Source organism: Dendrobates tinctorius, unplaced genomic scaffold, assembly GCF_039654945.1.
Source record: "Dendrobates tinctorius isolate UK_male_01 unplaced genomic scaffold, ASM3965494v1 ptg000272l, whole genome shotgun sequence".
NCBI lineage: Eukaryota > Metazoa > Chordata > Amphibia > Anura > Dendrobatidae > Dendrobates > Dendrobates tinctorius.
The window spans coordinates 9030177-9041957 of record NW_027361939.1 but is presented as its reverse complement, the minus strand read 5'-3'; positions in this window follow the sequence as shown (position 1 = coordinate 9041957).

Here is an 11781-nt window from a genome sequence, read left to right as displayed (position 1 = left end):
CCAAAACCAGGAGTAGGTGAAAAATGCAGAATTGGTGCACATGTTTCTATTATACTTTTCCTCTGATTGTTCCACTCCTTTTAGCTTATAAATGCTGATGTAAAATACTGACCAAATAGTCAAAGTGTGAACGTGGCATAAAATTGTGACACCATTGTTCTCAGCAGCAATCTGGGAGTCAGAGATGCTTCCAGTTATCTCCCACATGCTGTTCTCCTTCCATTTAGCACGTTCTCCATCCATTTCAACATTTTAATGTCCCTCAGACCTCCTTGTAGTGTGTGCGGTAAAATATGCTCAGATTTCCCATTGATTCCCATTATACTCGTTTTTTGAAGTGAACTCCCAAGCATTAAGAATTGCTTGGTTCGAGTAACGAGCATCGAGCATTTTAGTGCCCGCTCATCCCAAGTAAAAATTTTTCTTATTGACTCTACATAACTCTATATACTATTACAAAAAAAACACTTTTAAAGTTGTCGAGCTCTTTTTTAAAGAGAAATTGATTTTGTTTAGGATGGAGAATTTTCAAGAATGAAAGTTTGAATTCCCTTTAACTTTTTTATAATTTTAAGATCGGCATTTTAATTAAGAGCTTCCTGATAAGTCATTGTCTGACCATTTGATGATACTTGCCACATGATTAGAGATAAATGTCAAGACCGAAACTCATCTACAGACACCTTATGAAGATCAGTGTGGAGCAGTCTGTATAAACCAGGGACTGAAAAACGTAGAGGGCCAAAATTACAAGGTTGGACAAAGTCGAGGGCCAAGCTGGATATTTATTAAAAATGTCCACAATTGAGTACATTTTTCCTTATCATCAAATATAACAATTAACTTTTTCATATGGTGGATAGTATTAATAATACAGGCTCTATAGTACTCTGTTCATAAAACTTAAATAGTTACTGTACTTTTCACATTTGCTAATGTAAAAAATAGGCAATTTGCAAGTCACTTTTTAAAAAAATTATGTTGTCTTACCCGCAGAAAAATTCTTCAAAGTTCCGACCACTAGTTATCTCTGTTTTTTGTTTAATTTGATGTCCATTTCCTGTTATCAAGTTTAATCCATTAGCAGCAGCAGAGAAACTAAAGTGGATTAGGCTCCTTTGACAGGGTGTTCTTGCCCACCTTCAGTCATCCTGCCAGGGCTTGCATCCAAATCCCTCCAAAAAGAGATTTGGGTGTATATGCAGCGCCAACAGGGCCATTGACTATAAAGGTGCTGACAGAGTCAACATGTGCTCTGGTGTGCATCATTTTTAGGCGTATATGCCTATTGAAGACGGACACCCAGATGTAGCTAGTATGCTGAAGTTCAGGGACCAAAGATAGTGCCATTCTGAAAACCATGCCTAAGGAACCACAAGAGCTTGTCCCACACCTACTTACAGGAGGCCTATAATAACAAAAGTAAAAAAACTAAACACCCAAATAAGACTCAATTCAGGCAAACTAAGGCTTAAAGAGAACTTAGGTGAAGCAAAGCATAGATAAAAGCAGTAATAATAGCTAGAAATTAGGAAGGAACCAGCAGGGAAGGTATTGCAGGGAACTAGGGGGTCTGCAATACCAAGACAGGTTATTACACTTGGTTTTATTTAGTTTGGAGAATCGAAGGCTTAGGGGTGATCTTATTACAATGTATAAATATATGCGGGGACAGTACAAAGGCCTTTCTAATGATCTTTTTACTCTTAGACCTGTGACGGGGACAAGGGGGCATCCTCTATGTCTGGAGGAAAGAAGGTTTAAGCATACTCACAGACGCGGATTCTTTACTATAAGAGCAGTGAGACTATGGAACTCTCTGCCATATGATGTTGTAATGAGTGATTCCCTACTAATATTTAAGAAGGGACTGGATGCCTTTCTTGAAAAGTGTAATATTACAGGGTATATACAGTACACTAGTTTCCTTAATATTGCGTTGATCCAGGGAGCTAGTCTGATTGCTGTATGTGGAGTCGGGAAGGAATTTTTTTCCCCAATGTGAAGCTTACTGTTTGCCACATGGGTTTTTTTTTGCCTTCCTCTGGATCAACATGTTAGGGCAAGTTAGGATAGGATATGGGTTGAACTTGATGGACTTAAAGTCTCCCTTCAACCTTAATAACTATGTTACTATATTACTATGTTACCACTCATGGAGGTAAATAAGCGTCAATATCTTCAAAACCACATAATTGCCCCGAAATTATTCTTACAAAAAAATTGAAGATGGGGCATAATTGACTATTGATTTTTCTTTTACATGCTAAGCACTTTAAAGAGTTCAGTAAAAGCTCTCAATGCCTATAGGTTGGAAAGAAGGGACAGTCTGAGATGCACCCTGATATTTAAATGCCCATGTGTGGATAGGATCACCTAGACTGAAAGATTGTTGCTTTAACCCTGGTTTAATACTAAATACTGTGGCTTGTTGGCAATGTACCCTGCACCTAACCAGGGATGAGCAATAAGATTTGCGCTCCCTTGGTCTAGTGTCAAGTCCAGTCTTTTATGGCAACCAGGCTTCTCGTCTTTGCCTAATATCTTGGCCTGGCATCCTTTGCACTTCTGGTGCCTGTTGTTGTTCATCCTTTGTAGTCACAGATGACCATAACGTCAGTATTTAAAGGAGGATCATTGGCTGTGGGACGGAGGTGACTGAGGAAGCCAATCTGGGCTCACCCACATAGGGAAAATAAGTAGATGTAGTCAGGACAGTTGATACTGCTTGTGCCTTGCACATAGCTCTCTTTTGTTGTGCCTCAAAGATTCTACTGTCTTCAACTGCACAAGCTCCTGAGGTGATCTTGTTTCACCAAACTGAATGGTCCAGGACAAGCTTCACCCATTTATTTATGTCATCTCCCAGGATTTTCAGGGACAATTGAAGGCAAGCTATGTAATGCTTCTTTTGCCCTCCATCTGTTTGATTTCCCTGAGACAGTTCTCCGCACAACAGTTGTTCAGGCAATCAGCTGTTTGACATTCTGACCACATGTCCTGCCCCCTTGGCTTGGGCTTTCAGTAGGACATTGTAGACACTGCAGACCTCAGCTTGTTCCAGGACTGCTGTGTCGGGGACATTGTCTTGCTAACTGTTGTGGAGCTGTCAATATCATGATGCCATGTAAGACCTAGCTACTAGGGCGCCGGGCACAGATGGGAGGACCAGTTGACACGGAGGACAGGACTGAATGCCAGGCCAGAGTCATAAGAATGGAATTGCTCATTTCTATACCTTAGGATCCCGTTACACAGAGCAACGCTCCAGTGATACCGACAACGATACGACCTGGTAAGGATCGCAGGTACTTCGCTACATGGTTGCTAGTAAGCTGTCAAACAGGCAGATCTACTCAACGACACAGCAATGATATGGCGATCCGTATAATGACCTCAGCGGTCGTTGAGACCTTGTCACACAGCAGCTATTCTGACGACTCACGCTTGCGTCCCTGAGTTCTGAGTCACCAACGAGGTCGCTTGTCGGCGTCAAACACAGTGATGCATGCTGGCCAGCGGGACACCAATGATCAAAAAATGTCCTAGGACATTCAAGCACAATCAGCGATATCCAAGCGGGGGGGCGGTCGCCGCTATGTGTCACACATAGTGAGATCGCTGGCGAGGTCGCTGTTGCGTCAAAAAACCTGTGATGTTTCAGCGATCTCGCTAAGGATCTCGCTATGTGTGACAGGGTCTTAACACTTGGGCAAATGGCCAGCTACCACCCCAGAGATACAACAAAAGGGAAAGTTTGTGCAATATCTGAAAAATTGTTTTAACTGTTGAAAACTATTTCTAATTAAAGATGTAATTCCCTAATTCCCCAGTTATACCTTTAAAAAGCTGAGGAAGAGGTCAGATCCTAGGGCTTAAGAAACACATTAAAAAGGGAACATTAAAAAAAGAACCTGAGAATAAAAATCCCTTTACAAGATTAATTAGTAAGCCCCGGTTGTAATCTGTGATAGTTCTGCTTTTGCTTCTCCTATTTAATAAATTTCTACTTCAGGAGATTATAATTGACAGATATCACTGTAATTAGGCCAAAGCAATAAAAGGAAATGCATGTAACTGTTGTAAGAGAAAGGCTACAGCTATGATTTAAAGGACTGTTTTACCTATCATGCAGGATTGATCCTATTATCTCTGGAGAGCAAAGAAGACCAAGATACTGTAACAGAAGATTTCCAAATCCTGGCATGAGCGACTCCGACGGTTTCAGTCTGAACTTCATTGTTTAATCACCCCGGCACCTGAGAGAATATTAGCTGCGATTTTAGACTTGATTAATATTGATATTACATTAGAGCAGTGTTGTTTGAGGAGCTTAGAAAACCATTGTGGGTTTTATTATTTTTTTTTCCTTTTCTTTCTCCTGAATTCATTGCTTTGTACCTGGGCCGGTTCCAGGTTTTCATGGGCCCCGGGCACAAGAGTCTCATGGGCCCCTTTAACACATATCACGATTCATGATGCACAATTAAGAAATATAGGTATAGTACAATGCCAAAGATTTCACTCACCTCTTACATTACATGAATGATATCTATTGTAAATGTTACAATAGCTCAGAAACCGGCGAATCCTGGCAGTGCACAGTACGTAGCTGGGGGGGATTCAAAATGCTGCTGTCAAACAGAGTGACACAAAGAATGACTACAGACTTTTCATTTTAGACCTGACAATACAGTCCTCCTTAAAGTATTAAGGGCACTACATAGTCTTCAATACAGTATCATGGGCACCATTTAGTCCTTTATTATTATTATTATTATTATTTATTTATTTATATAGCACCATTGATTCCATGGTGCTGTACATAAGAAGGGGTTACATACAAATTACAGATATCACTTACACAAAACAAACTTACAATGACAGACTGATACAGAGGGGAGAGGACCCTGCCCTTTCAGGCTTACATTCTACAGGATGGTGGGGAAGGAGACAGTAGGTTGGTGGGTTGCAGCAGTTCTGGTGTTGGTTGAGGTGATATCTCCGGTCTCTATATAGTATTATGGGCACCACATCGTCAACCGTACAGAATAATGGCTCTCATATAGTGACTCATACAGTATAATAGCTTCATATAGTGCTCCAAGAAGTATAATGGCACCATATATTGCTCCATACAGTATAATGGGCCCCATATACTACTCAATACAGTGTAATCTGCCTCACATAGTTCCCCATACAGTATAATGTCCCCATATAGTGCTTCATACAGTAAATGGGCCACATTTAATGCTCCATACAGAATAATGGGCCCCATATAATGCTCCATATAGTATAATGGACAAACATAGTGCTCCATACAGTATAATGGGCCCCATATATTGCTCCATACAGTATATAATGGCCCCTTATATTGCTCTATACAGTATATAATGGCCCCATATAGTGCTGTGTACAGTATAATGGGCCTCATATATTGTTCAGTATAGTATATAGTATATAATGGCCTTATACAGTATAATGGGCCCCATACAGAATAATGGGCCTCATACAATGTTCCATACAATGCAATGGGCCCATATATTACTCTATATACAGTTGTGGCCAAAAGTATTGACACCCCTGCAATTCTGTCAGATAATACTCAGTTTCTTCCTGAAAATGATTGCAAAACACAAATTCTTTGGTATTATTATCTTCATTTAATTTGTCTTAAATGAAAAAACACAAAAGAGAATGAAGCAAAATGCAAAACATTGATCATTTCACACAAAGCTCCAAAAATGGGCCAGACAAAAGTATTGGCACCCTCAGCCTAATACTTGGTTGCAGAATCTTTACCCAACATAACTGCAACCAATCACTTCCGGTAACCATCAATGAGTTTCTTACAATGCTCTGCTGGAATTTTAGACCATTCTTCTTTGGCAAACTGCTCCAGGTCCCTGATATTTGAAGGGTGCCTTCTCCACACTGCCATTTTTACATCTCTCCACAGGTGTTCTATGGGATTCAGGTCTGGACCATTGCTGGACACCTTAGAAGTCTCCAGTGCTTTCTCTCAAACCATTTTCTAGTGCTTTTTGAAGTGTGTTTTCAGTAATTGTCCTGCTGGAAGACCAATGACCTCTGAGGGAGACCCAGCTTTCTCACACTGGGCCCTACATTATGCTGCAAACTTTGTTGGTAGTCTTCAGACTTCATAATGCCATGCACACGGACACACGGCCAAGCAGTCCAGTGCCAGAGGCAGCAAAGCAATCCCAAAACATCAGGGAACCTCTGCCATGTTTGACTGTAGAGACCGTGTTCTGTTCTTTGAATGCCTCTTTTTTTCTCCTGTAAACTCTATGTTGATGCCTTTGCCCAATAAGCTCTACTTTTGTCTCATCTGACCAGAGAACATTCTTCCAAAACGTTTTAGGCTTTTTCAGGTAAGTTTTGGCAAACTCCAGCCTGGCTTTTTTATGTCTCGGGGTAAGAAGTGGGGTCTTCCTGGGTCTCCTACCATACAGTCCCTTTTCATTCAGACGCCGACGGATAGTACGGGTTGACACTGTTGTACCCTCGGACTGCAGGGCAGCTTGAACTTGTTTGGATGTTAGTCGAGGTTCTTTATCCAACATCTGCACAATCTTGGATTGAAATCTCTTGTCAATTTTTCTTTTCCGTCCACATCTAGGGAGGTTAGCCACAGTGCCATGGGCTTTAAACTTCTTGATGACACTGCGAACGGTAGACACATCAACATTCAGATCTTTGGAGATGGACTTGTAGCCTTGAGATTGCTCATGCTTCCTCACAGTTTGGTTTCTCAAGTCCTCAGGCAGTTCTTTGGTCTTCTTTCTTTTCTCCATGCTCAATGTGGTACACACAAGGACACAGGACAGAGGTTGAGTCAACTTTAATCCATGTCAACTGGCTGCAAGTGTGATTTAGTTATTGCCAACACCTGTTAGGTGCCACAGGTAAGTTACAGGTGCTGTTAATAACACAAATTAGAGAAGCATCACATGATTTTTCGAACAGTGCCAATACTTTTGTCCACCCTCTTTTTATGTTTGGTGTGGAGTTATATCCAATTTGGCTTTAGGACAATTCTTTTTGTGTTTTTTCATTTAAGACAAATTAAATGAAGATAATAATACCAAAGAATTTATGTTTGCAATCTTTTTCAGGAAGAAACTGAGTATTATCTGACAGAATTGCAGGGGTGTCAATACTTTTGGCTGCAACTGTAGTATATAATGGCCCCATATAACTCTCCATACAATATAATAGGCCGAATATGCTCCATGCAGTATAATTGCTCCATATAATGCTGCATACAGTATATAATGGCCCAATATAATGCTCCATGCAGTATATAATGGTCCCATATATTGCTCTGCACAGTAGATATTGGCCTCATATAGTTCTCCATGCATTATATAATGGCCCCATATAACGCTCCATACAGTATACTGGCCCTATATATTGCTCCATACAATATAATGGCCCCATATAGCGCTCCATACAGTATTTAATGGTCCCATAAAATGCTACATATAGTATAATGGGCCCATATATTACTCTATATAGTATAATGGGCCCCTCCTAGTGCTCCATACAGTATACAGGTCCCTTATAGTGCTGTAGTGATGTCATTGAACCCTGTGCGTGAGACATCACAAAGAGTAAGAAGACGCTGAAGAGACCGGAGCAGTATGGAACAGAGAGAGGTGAGTATTTGAGGGGGAGCTCCCACTCTTCACGGGCACCATATTGCGCCGGTGTTTCCTCAATGGAGAGTGGGCCCACCTGTTTATCCAGGGTCTTGGCACTTGCCTGGGTGCGCTGGATGGTGACGCCAGCCCTGCTTTGTCTTACTGTGCATTGCCCAGAGATGTCATGATACCTAGTCAGTGCCAGAGGTACCCAAGAGACTAACGAGATCAGAGTTGGAAGGAAGAATTCAGCTAGCAGATGAATTAGGAGGGATCTGTGATGTCAGAACAGGTAAATGCGAGCTGAGTATAATTTTTACATTTTTTATTTTTTAACCCTTTCTCTGCCCTAAAAACAATCAAGGAAAATGTTGGGCAGTATGTTAAAATGCTCTAGAGGCCTTGGGGACTCATGATGCAGTCTGTGGAACTGCATTTGATAAATAAATTGCCCTACATATTTCCAATATGGGGCAGTGATTGAAAAAAAAGTCATACTTTCTTTGTAAAGGGAAATGGGAAATAGAAGAGCCACTTGACAAATATTAATTGAGTTAGCATTTCACAAAAAAACTTACGGATAATGGTTACATTTTGCATGAAGCAAGTGACTTCAACCCAGACCTCAGACATGCTGTCTTTATCACCAACCCACTTGTGCACATGGTCCATGATATTTCTCAGCAAAACAAATTTGAGTGAATATAGTTGTTCTGTTCTACAGAGATCATTAATATACATTTCACACACAAGGCCGCCACTGAGTATCAGCATGCATAGGACCCATCAGGCTGAACATCAGTAACTGCCTGTGACATACTGTATAGAGCGCAATATGATTCTGAAGCTTGCAGCCGTAGCTATGCCAGAAGAGTACTCTATGAGATTGTGTTTGTGATTGAATCTGTCTACGCTGAAGCCTTATTTGAATGCCGTTAACATACTTCATCGATTTTTATGACATGGTTTTACTTAGCACAGCTAGCTGAAAGACAGTAACTCTCTCTCTGCTGAACAAAGGCAACAGAACTAATATGGGCTGCATGAACATCCATATTTTAGCTTTTGATATATTATTTTCTAAGGTTTTTCGGTGTTGACCTCTTGGTCATGTAACCAGTCACTCAGAGGGATGTGATGCTAAGTGAAGTCTAGCTTGGATCTTGAGATGCTAAAAAACAACTGACTTCTGTGATAGTTCCCAGTCACTCCCTAAGCTACACCCCTGACCTTATCCCTCCATGAGCCAAACTACTTCATCTTTGCTGCAGGTCAAGATACCTTTAACAACTTTACTTAAAGTTCTTGATTCAGTTAAGGATTTAAATCTACATTATTATTTTTTTGATTGCTCGAATGTGGACGAACTGAATAGAGCCTTGACATGGAATATTATATTTGCTTAATGCAGTTTCTATATAGCAGCCTCGTGTCATGGCCTAGGGGTTGTGTACTGGACAGTGGTGATACTAAATTTAATCAAATAGTGCATTCGGCATGAGACATTTACTAGCCATGTTAGACACTTTTCCCTTTCTGATAGTATCACATAATGTCCGTATATATATTTACATATGCTAAATTGAAACTTGGAAGGAAGGCACAAAAGATATTGAAAGACATGTAAGTAGTGGTTGGGAGGTTATGAGCGCCTTCAAATTATAATATAGGATATAGTGCCTCATGGTGTTAAGAGTGTTTTTCCTTCTCAGAGACTTTGGAAGTAGCGTAAATGTACACAAATGACAGTTAAACATTAGAGATGAGACAGCACTAAAATGCTCAAATGCTCGTTCCTCAAACCAATCCACTCCTAATGCTCAAATGATTGTTTAGAGAAGTGAGTATAATGGGAGTCAATGGGAAATCCGAGCATTTTTCCAGCAGACCCTACAAAGTGTTATGGGGGCATTGAAAATGTTGAAATGGATGGAAAAAGTGCTGAATGGAAGGAGAACAGCATGGGGAAGACCCCTGGAAACATCTCTCACTCCCAGATCGCTGAAGTGAACAATGGTGTCACACTTTTACATCACTTTAAGGACTGACAATAAAACGATCAATATCGACGAGAACTTAAGTTTATGAGAAAAAAAAAATGTTAAGAAACATTCTTTCCTGGGTAATGACTTGTATATCAGGCAAAATTTAAAAAGGATTTAAAAAAATAATAATTTTAGTAAACCAAAACTGACATTTTTATTTGAAGTTTAGTTGTGGTACTGCTACACTCATAGAAGCTTGGCACAGTGCAAAGCATGCCAAATATTACAAGCAGGGTCAGACATGCATCCTTGAAGGCACCAACTGAAGTACCGCATTCAAATATTCAGAACAAAGAATAGTTGTAGTACTCCTACACTCATAAAGGATCAGCACACAGTGCAAAGCAGGAAGAAATTATAAAGAGACTCATCCAAAGACTATTGAAGACAACTGGAGGGCCTCATTCAAATATTTTAAAAGTGTAGCTGATGTATTCCTGTTGATGTATACACTCATAAAGGCTTTGCACAAAGTGCAAAGCCAATAAAGAATTATAAGTATGGTTATCTAGTCATCCATAGACCCCTAATGGCAACAACTGGCTGACTTCATTCAAATATTAAAGATTAAAAATACTTTATGTGCTGCTGTCATCTGGTGGTGTCGAAAAGTTGGGGCTAATCCATGCTTTGTTCATTTTTATCAGAGTGAACCTGTCAGCACTTTCTGTTGACAAGAGAAAGCGCCTATTTGTTTTGACCCCCCTGCAGTACTGAGAACCTGCTTAGACAACACGCAAGTGGCAGAGTAGCAGAACACTTCCATGTCATAGAGGGACAGCTCATGTCAGGTGTCCAGCTTTAAAACCCAATAGTTGAACATCATAGAGGAATTAGGGAGTATGCTGCTTTTGTATTGCTTGACCATCTTTAAAAACTTTTCCCTCCTTGTGAAAAATACCTGGTCATCAGAGCCTGGACACTGGGATGGTGTCATGAAATTGACCCAGGCCTTTAACAGTGTACTTCTGCTTCTGCTCTGTATCTCATTGCCACTCACCACCATTGTGATGCTGCACAAATGTCAGACATCCAAGCTCACTCTTCAGTTGTTATGTGCAGAGGCTGAGCAGAATATTGACTGGTATGCTGGAGCTGGTACTCAAAAACTGGCCTATACTGCTCACAAAGCCTTGACAGCATGTGCAGTGTGGAGTTCCAGCATGTGGACACATCACACAGCAGTCGGTGAGCTGGCACTTGCATGCGCTGCTGCAGCAGTGCCAGAGCGACGGCAGCTATTTCCGACTTGCGGAAACAGGCTCTGATGCGGCAAACGTTGACTAAAAGCTCTGGCAAATCTGGGTATGTTTTCAGAAACCGCTGAGCTACCAAGTTGGGGCACAAGTGGTACGTTTGTGAGCTTGCCAAGCTTCACAGCTGTCACCAAGTTATGTCCATTATCACACACAACCATGCCTGGTTGGAGGTACCACAGTAAAAGCTACAGATTTGTCTGGTCTATTATTCCGTTAAGTAACTCTGCTGCAGTGTTCGGTTTCTCTACTAGACACATTAACTTCAGTAAAGCCTGTTGCCACTTCGCTGAGATAGTGCTACATGACTTTCTGCTTCCAACTGATGTGGAAGACGTGCTCTGAGATAATACATCTGAGGTGGAGAATGAGGAGGAGCAGGAGGGGGTGCAGGAATTGATGTATGACATGGAAGAAACCCTGATAGAAGTAGGACCAGCAACCCTTGGCATCTGTAGCAGATGTGCTGTGCCAGGGTGGGACTCAACTCCAGCTCCACAATGTTCACCTGGTGTGCCACCAGGGAAATGTAGCGTCCCTGGCTAAAAGCGCTTGTCCACATGTTGGCCGTTAAGTGGACAATCCATGCAAGTGTGTTGGTAAGAGCATGGGTGATGCTCCTGGACACGTGCTGGTACAAGGCTGGGACGCCACACCAGGAGAAAAAGTGACAGAGGGAAGGGTACCGAGTGATGGTTGCCACCATGATTTGGTTGAAATCCTCTGTATCAACAAGCCTAAATGGCAACATTTCCACTGCAAGTAGCCTGGAAATGTGCCTGTTTAGCCTTTGGGTCTGTAGGTGGGTGTCTG